Genomic DNA, 8,079 nt, shown 5'->3' on the forward strand with positions numbered 1-8,079 from the left:
CATTATACCTCTTTGTGGTCAACCTTGTGAGATGTGTGAAAGGGTTTGGCACCTTTTGAACCTGCTCTTTTCTTGGAAGAAACTTGAACAACTTTGACCTCTTTGACACATCACCTATAACCTTCATGAAGTTTTGGTTTGTGTGAATAACCAACTTAGGCCAAAATCCTAAGTTGGGGGTGTGGTGGAAAAGAAGGAAAACAAGAAGTGTAAAAAAATTCCCCCTCCTTATGGACTGTGTTGAAAAATATGGAACCTCTCCATGTAAAAAAAAAGAAAGAAAAAGACTGAAAAAGAGAAAAAGTTGTGAAATAAAGTTGTGAAAATAGCAAAAGAAATAGGGTATCAGGTGATTCATGTCTAGTTGAATAATGGGGTAAATTATAATCATGTTTGAATGTGAAAGAGAAGGAAAAATTGATTTTCAGGCCACACTTCATGAAGGTAGAAGCCACTAAAGCCTAACTGATCATACCTTGACACTCAGCCCCATTACAAGCCTTGAAAAGACCTTTGTGATCCTTGAGTGAGTTGAAACGAATGTTGATTGGAAAATAAGGGCAAGCCTATGGGTGGAGTCATGCATGTGTTCATCTTTGTGAGTGTGAGAGTTTTATGTGATTCCGGGATCTTTACTTGATGAGAATTTTTTTGTGAATGTGGAATCATCTTTGTTTTGAGGGCATTTGAATATCTTTGTTGAGTTTGAACTTGCATTTGAGGCAAGCATTATGAGCTTGAGTACAATTGATGATGGTTAGTCACAATTTGAAACTTTGAGTGCACAATTGATCATTGTATGAGTAGTTTGAACCTTGTTGTGTGCATTTATGTTAAGTCTTATGCAACACTGTTTGTAGACATCCTTGTTGAACTGACTGATCTTGAGTTTTACTTAAGGACAAGTAAAAGTTTAAGTTAGGGTGTTGATGAGTCCAAGATTTCGACTCATTTGGACTTTGTTTTGATAGCATAAGTATCCTCAAATACCTAAATTATGCTCTAAACTGATGTAAAGTGTTGATTTGCAATATTATAGGCTAAGGATCAAGACCAAGACACTACCGGAACAAAGAGGAACTAACAAGCTGAAGAAGTGAAGGAAAAGTGATCATGGTGATCGCTAAGACCACTCGGCGAACCGTTGAGTGGCTTTTTAGCCCGCCTAAAGTTCCAGCGTGCCAACCCTGGGGAAAAAACCAAGTTGGCGACAGAAATGGGAAATCGGTGGATCGTCGATCGGTTCCGCGATAGCAACTTGGATCACCCAAAGTTACAGGACCTGAAATGCTGAAAATGAGTGCCAAATGGCGATGAAGGAGAACAAAGGGCGCATCGCCGAACCACTCGGCGAGGCGCGACTTATACAGCCGAGTGGACTTTTAGGCCAAAGTTCAGGCAACTATAAATTGGATTTTTAAAAGAATTTGAATGAGTTCCCAGACAATTATGATTCCCAAGTTTAGAATTAGACTTTTCTTTCAAATTTTCCAGTTTTTATTGTAACTTTGAGGATTCAGAATTGGGTTTCTGAATTTGACGATTTTAGAACATTGTAGAAGCTTGAAGACTATACCGAGCTAATGGCCAGTCGTGTTGGTAACGGTTTTTACCTTTTTATGATGTCTAGCTAAAACCCCAATTCTTGGGGTGTGATCATGTGATTGTAGGCTGAATTAGCTTATGTGTATTGTTATTTACTGATTTTAATGCTTAATTGAAGTGGGTTTAATTGTTAGCTGTGTTATAACCTATAAATTGTAGTTGCAAATGCAATTTTAGTATAGAGTTCTGGGTTTACTTGAAAAAGAAGTTTTAGAACCAAAGCTTTCGATTAATGATTGTAGTTATCAGGTTGATATGGGTTTGGCTCGAAAGAGTAAACTCTAAATCTGATTCTACCCATCTAGCTTGAGAGAGTGGATGAATTAAGGTGTGGGTTTTTCTTATTTGCTTAGCTTGTTGATGTTCGAAAGAAATCGCTTGATTAGTGATAGTTGTTCTAGAGAAAATTACCATCATTATAGTCTAAGCCTACCCATTGATATTTAGATGTTAGTTAGTGAATTCAATTACCCATGTAGTGAAATTTGCCTATAATCGATCACATCTTGAGAATCCCTCTCTACATTATTATTTCCTCTGTTTTACTTGTGTTGTAGTTGATAGTTGGTCATCTAAACCCCCATCTGACATTCGTTGTCACCCCCTTTTGATTTATTTATTTATTTTTGATAATGTATATTCCTATAGCCGAATAGATCACGTTTACAACTTCATAACTGAAATTTAGACACGTACCACTCCCTATGGGTTCGACCCTAACTCTTCGTTTGGTTTTATACTACTTAACGATTTTTTACACCTAGAATTGGATGAGATGTACTTGAAACGTTAATCAATGAGCTACGTGATGATACATCGCCTCGCCCACGCTGCCAGAACTATCCTATACCTTGCCGGTATGTAGGACTCCTCAACTAAGTGGATCCACTAAGCTATGCTTAAAAGCATTAAGGAATCATCTAAAAAGTATGACCCTTTCTACCCACGATGGCTACATGGTTTATGGAGTCTTGAGTTATCTGAACGCGTCCCCATTTCGGTGCTCAATACTACTCCCAAAAATATACTCAGCTCATATGTTTAAAATCATAAATCTATCTGTGGTTTGAGATTATTACTCAAAATATTTCTCTTAAAAGGGATGTTACTCAAATTGCTCAATTCCCTTCTCTTTTAAATGTGAAAACATTTTTTCTTGAGAATACTTAGTTCCCATATATTCATTTTGAAAAAATGAACTCAACTCTACTCTTTCTCAACTCAAGTGCTCAAGTCTTAAAACAAGTTTAGAAAAATTTGTAAAAGACTTCTCAAAATAAAGTTCAAGCCAAATTATGGACGTGAACGATTCAATTAAAGGTTTTCAATAACCATACATAGAACTCAATACTCGAGACTTAATAACTCAGAACTCAAGAAGTTCAATGGTAATACTCATTTCAAGAATGCTTGACTCAGAGGGTTCATGCGGAATTATGAGCATGAACTACTCAACTCAAGGAGTCAAAGATACTTCTCACCTCCAGACTGCTCGACTTATAGGGTTCATGCAGAATTATGGGCATGAACTACTCAACTCAAGGACTTCATGGGTAACATGTAATAGTCCCATGATTAGGAGTATAATCTCAAAAGGGTTAGGAACTCGATACTCAAGACTTAGAACTTGAAGATACTACTCCTCTCAAAGATGCTCAGTTTACGAAGTTCATGTGAAATTTATGGGCATGAACGACTCAACTCGAGGATCTACATAACAATATGGAACTCATGTATACACATCTTCTCATTCTCATATTTATTTCCTCAAAACTCAGTTTAAAACTCAAGTGTTGGCTTTGAAAAACTTCTCAAGATTTATAACTCAAAATAGGGTTCATGCTGAAATATAGACATGAACAAATCAAATCAAGGATATCAATAACAATTGGGAAACTCAATAATTAGGAATAGAATTTTTAAAAGAAACATGAACTCAAGAACTCAAAATCAACTTATCTCAAGAATACTCAAATCTAGGGGTAGAATCCTAGATTTCTCGTTTAGTGATTTGAAAGTAGATGTAGGGCGTGAGGAAGAACTCGTCCAACACTATGATAGTCTTACATACCTGGAAGAACAAGGTTCTTGAAGAATCTTGAAGAAGAACTTGATTAGAAGCCTTGAAACCCAAGCTTGAAGGTAAATGATCAAGAAAACCTTTCTTGAGATTCTTGAATTAGTTTCTTGAAATCTATATGGCCAAGAATTATGATTTTCATTAGTGATTCATAATTGAATGGAGGAATTTGAGTTGAAAAAAATGGAATTCTTGGAGAAAGACTTACCTTGAAGAAGAATCTTGAAAAAGATCGAAAGAATCTTGAATGGAGTTTTCTACTTTGATTTTTCCTTAGGGTTTTTGCCCTAGGGTTTGAGAGAGATGAGAATGATGGATTAAAATATGAAAATCTGATTGTTTTGAGCCTTTTATTAGTCAAAAAATTCGTTTAGGGTTTTTTTGGTGGTCAAAAGACAAAAAGGACCCTTTTTAATGTTTTCGCGTCGACTAATTCGTAACAGCAATGTATCAGGTTACTAAAATGGTCATAAATTTTTACTCAGAAATTGGATTGACGCGAAATTAGTGGCGTTGGAAAGTAGATTCAAATACCTTTAATTTGATAGGTTAAGGGCCACGTAACTCTTTATATTATAAGAGATATGGTCGTTTGAAGTTGACCCAAGTAGAATCTTACATCTAAACTTAATCGATAAGGAAACTTCAAGAATACATATCAAGAACTCATCAAGAAATTAAATTGCTCAATATTTATGGATAGATTCGCAAAATAAACTCATGATTGGCGTGTGGGTGAACAAACGTAACACTATGAAAGCTTACATACCTCAAAGAACTAGGTTCTTGACAAAATCTTGAATTTCTTGAACGAGTGCTTGAAACTTTGAACTTTTTCTCCTCTTGAATCTTCTTCCTAAAACCTAAACACTTTTGGGGATGAAGGAAACTGACTCTAATCAGCTTAGACCCTTAATTGGGTGTAATTCGCGTTTAGAATAAGTGGGGTTAAGGAAAAGACTAAAATACCCCTCCTATTTTCGGGTAACTTTCCTTAAATGGACAGGCTGACTTCAAAATGAAATATCTCCCTCATACGAGCTCGAAAATTAGCAAACTTGGTGGCGTTGGAAAGAAGACTCGGAGATCTTTCATTTGATATCTTTTGGGTCTCCTAACTCATTCTGTATTAAAAGTTATGGTCGTTTTAAGTTGACCCAAAACTTAGAAGAACCTAGGAATGACTTGAATGAATTCTCTTTAATTCTTTTTGGAACTCAAGGTGCTATATCTAGTGACCTGACCTTAATACTTAAGAAATTTTAAATTTCTTGGTAAAATCCTACTCACCACGAAAGATGGTTCGAGTCTTAGTTCAAAAAATTTCTGGGGTGTTACAAAAACAATTACATAATTTATGTTTAAATATTCTTAATTATTTTTCAATTTATATGATGAAACTTCTTTCAAGGTGGGTTGTATCATTATTTGTGTCTTTTTTTTTTTGCTAACGTTCCTTAGTTATCTTGCTCAAAAGATCCTTCTTTTTGTGTTTATATATATTTGCACTTTATTTACTGATTTTGTATTTTATGATAAGTTTTTTGGGTTGTAATTATTTTCGTCTTATAATAGATTTTTGGTGATGATCTCTTATATAAAGTGAATAGGAAATATTAGTCCACTTCACTTTTTTGTTTCATCATCTTATAATTCTTATAAATTTATGTAAAATCAATTTATTGGTCATTTTTCCCTCATTAACATGGTAAATATATATTTATTCTTTATGTCTTTATTAATTTTGTTAGATATGTTTACGTTCATTTCTTAAATTTAGAGCAAGAGTTCATCACTATATCACATACTATATGCTATATTATCTTAACTAGTTTTATATTTTCAACATTTTAAATTTTGCAAATAAATAACCAAAATTAAATGAAAAGAATTAATTGATACTGATATATTGCACAAAACAACATATACAATAGAATAATGTAATTGATAATTATCAACATTAAATTAGGTCTATACAAATTTGTATGACAGTAAAGAATAATCGTGCAGCGCACGCTTCCAGAACTAGTATCATATCATCATATCATCATATCTCATATCATATATTATTATAAGTGGGAAGCTCCAAAGTGAAAAATTGAATTACCATTTTGCCCTTCTACTAAATTAAAATTTGATTAATTATTTAATTAAATATAAATATTTTAATTACATAATGGTAAAAGTTAAGTCCTTAAGCCCTTTAATAATTAAATTATTATTTTCTTGATAAATGAGTACATTGATATTGTTTTTAATCATGATCATAATTCTCATAATGGAAGAATTTGGAAAGTTATGATAGATAAAACAATGTATATATCATCATCATCATCATCATATAATATTATACATATATTATATTATTATTATTTTATTTTTATTATTATTATTATTATTATTATTTTATTATATTACTAAAAGTGGGAAACTCCAAAGTGCAAAGTTGAATTACCATTTTACCCCTACATTCAATCATAATATTATAAAATATTTAATTAATTAAATATTAAGTAGCTAATCATATTATATTATACTAAAATACTAAAAACTGAGAAGGTGTTAAATTAAATTAATATAATTCATTCTTTTAAAAAAACAATGCACTAATTTTCTTAGTTACTCTCAAAAGGTTAAGAATATGAAGGGTTACTTTGTATGGTTCAATTATATGGACTAGATTCAAATGCAGGTGTAATGTATTCTTTCAAAATCAATGCATTGATTTTCTTAATTAATTTGAAAAAATGAACTAGTAATTTGAAAAGTTACCTTTCATGTATAATTATAGATCAGATTCATATGCTGCAGTATAAAATGTATTTGAATAGTCATTATATTATATAACAATAAATACTAAAAGTGGAAAATAACTTACAATAAATAAATATTTAAAGAAATGTGAGAAGCCACTCTTGTAACTCCAGTAAGAATCACTAAATTACAATAGGTGTTTAAAGGATAACTAATATAGTAGTATTTAATAGGAGTGTTCTTTACATTTGTTATGTTGAATTTCTTTTGGAAATCTAAACATCAACAAACTAATTATAAGCAGTTTCAATTATATGTACCTAGCTACAATTTATCTTGTATTGGAGACTCCAATAGTCTTGGTTGCTAATTGATGATGTGGAGGAATTAATATCTTCTCACAAGATAAATGTACAAAAATATACTTTGAGAGCTGTGAATATTATTCATTATAAATTGGAGAATTTGATGAAGTGGCAAATAGGTTGAGCATAGTCATCCACGTTCTCCTCTCACACGAACAATGCAGGTGAATCATATTTTTGATGCTCTTGAGCTTCTCTTTTAATCAACTATTTATATTTCTTCAACATACTTAAAAATATTGTCCCGATTAAAAATTTGCATACTTTATGTCATTATATTTCTCTTCATATATGGACTATAAATCTATCACCAGTCTGTGTAATTCTTTTACAGAATCTTATCGGAAATTGATATGAGATGAAGTTGAAAGGATCATTCTTGACCCATCTGTTTTATCGGGGGAGTCAGGTAAGGCTAAGAGGGTTCATTCAAACCCTCTTTGACTAAAAATTACAATATTTATACATATGTTTAAATAGTTTTTTTTTATGTATATATAGTAGAGATTGAACCTTCGTGTGTTTTGTTCTTCATAATTTGAACCCTTTTAGTAAAAATCTTAAGCCTGTCACTATTTTATTTAATATGTTTTTCTCAATGTTGATTCTACTATTAATGTCTTAAAATCATATTTTATGTGTTCAATTTTGTGCTAAATGACTCATGGTTCGTGTTGACTATTTGTTGCAATTTAGTGATTTTTTACACATAGATTTATGCTCAATATTGGAAGTGTCGGAAACTATAATATTGAATCAGTCCTTGGTTGGATACACGTGCAACACACGTACCCAGAGACTAGTTATACTATAAGTGGGAAGTTCCTAACCTCAAAGTTGAATTACGAAAATACCCTTCACTATTTTTTTTAATTAGATAAATAATAAAGAGTTAATTAGACCAAATATACATGGTTAGGTGTTAGAGTTTATCATTTCTTAATGATGATTTAATTGTTATCCTTTGAGCTTCTTCCGTTTACACTCTTCCAACATTTACACTCATTCCAACTGTAGTTTAATGTTTCACACTTAAGTTATGATTAAGGGTGTGTTTGTTATGAAGGAAAATGTTTTCCTGGAAAACAAGTTGATTTTTGACTTATTTTTCATGTTTGGTTGGTGAGTAGAAAAATATTTTCCGGAAAAGATTTTTAGTATTTGATTTATGAATGAAAAATATTTTTGAGAAATATCTTTTATTTTAACTAGAGTAGAAAATAATTTTTGAAATTGAAAATATTTTTTAAAAACACACTTAAATTTTTTTGGGGG

The sequence above is a fragment of the Solanum tuberosum genome, unplaced genomic scaffold (genome assembly GCF_000226075.1).
Source record: "Solanum tuberosum cultivar DM 1-3 516 R44 unplaced genomic scaffold, SolTub_3.0 scf00193, whole genome shotgun sequence".
Classification (NCBI taxonomy): domain Eukaryota; kingdom Viridiplantae; phylum Streptophyta; class Magnoliopsida; order Solanales; family Solanaceae; genus Solanum; species Solanum tuberosum.